Genomic DNA, 1049 nt, shown 5'->3' on the forward strand with positions numbered 1-1049 from the left:
GGTTCGTCGTTCTCGCAGAAATGAAATACCATTTCGAGGAGCTTAAGTGAAATGTTTAGCTAAAAGGAATTTCTGTTGAAACATGTCTAAGTATAAAAATCTAGCATTAGATCTCTATTTTGAGGTGGGAAAGGAAAATCTATTGAGGAATGCCATTCTCTAAAGTTTTATCCCTTGTGTGTTGTGTAAGCATCAATCAAAACTATTTTTGTAGTAGTTCTCTTGACTGAATACTAATTTTAGCATTAGCCTATTTTTTTTTTTTTTGATTTAAAGTATGGTTTCTAAGCTATGTTAACAAGCCCATGATGATAAATCCTAAGGCTTGTTTCTCAAAACATTCGCAGTGGCGGCCTAAGTGCTTTCACCGGGCTTGAGAGCATATGCTGCTTTTATCCATCCTTGGCTGTCTGAGCCCTTTCAATTGTTACAGTTTTACCTTTAAACTTAAAGACCATATTGTACTCTCAAATTTCTATCAACTTACGTGTTAAAATTGTTACTTGTGCCTAGCCCTGCTTTGCCTTGTTTCCTACTTATAGTTTGATTCAAGATCTTATTCTCTTTGTTCTGTTGTAAAGCTAATGTGATACAATAGCATGCTTAAAGATTATTAAAGTTAGCTTTCATAGGGACCAGTAGGAGCTATCTGTAATTTTGCTGCTTGAGACTAATTTTCTGTTGAAGGTTACTCATATCATATTCTTTTGTTAGATGATCAATGTGTTTTCTCTTAACCTGCCCTGTCCCTAAAAAACGATTCGCATAGCGATTCTTTGAATCCTGTCGATTTTAGTTGTGCTTGTAATTAAGTTTCATGTTTGTTTTTTTCTTTGTTGGACTTGGCTGGTCATTTTTAGAATTCCTCGTTGTGCATTATTTTCCTTATTAAATCTGTTTCATTTCCTAATCCTTTTCATCCTTTTCTTTTGCATGTACACTTTGGGAGCGACATGGAGTCTTCATAAAAAACTCTCATCGCCGCAAGCAATCTCGTTTGAGATTAATGTTTGTCGCCGTTAAATTCAAGACTTGTATTTACATCTCCA

General features: G+C 34.9%; 1 non-coding gene across 1 annotated transcript; it reads left to right on the forward strand.

Annotated features, from left to right (window-relative positions):
• Window positions 1-300: 300 nt before the first annotated feature.
• Window positions 301-418, forward strand: LOC132046056 (small nucleolar RNA SNORD14). Its single transcript, XR_009412585.1, has one exon. It is a non-coding gene; the product is annotated as a small nucleolar RNA SNORD14 (small nucleolar RNA).
• Window positions 419-1049: the final 631 nt, after the last annotated feature.

The sequence above is a fragment of the Lycium ferocissimum genome, unplaced genomic scaffold (genome assembly GCF_029784015.1).
Source record: "Lycium ferocissimum isolate CSIRO_LF1 unplaced genomic scaffold, AGI_CSIRO_Lferr_CH_V1 ctg9219, whole genome shotgun sequence".
In the NCBI taxonomy this organism is placed as follows: domain Eukaryota; kingdom Viridiplantae; phylum Streptophyta; class Magnoliopsida; order Solanales; family Solanaceae; genus Lycium; species Lycium ferocissimum.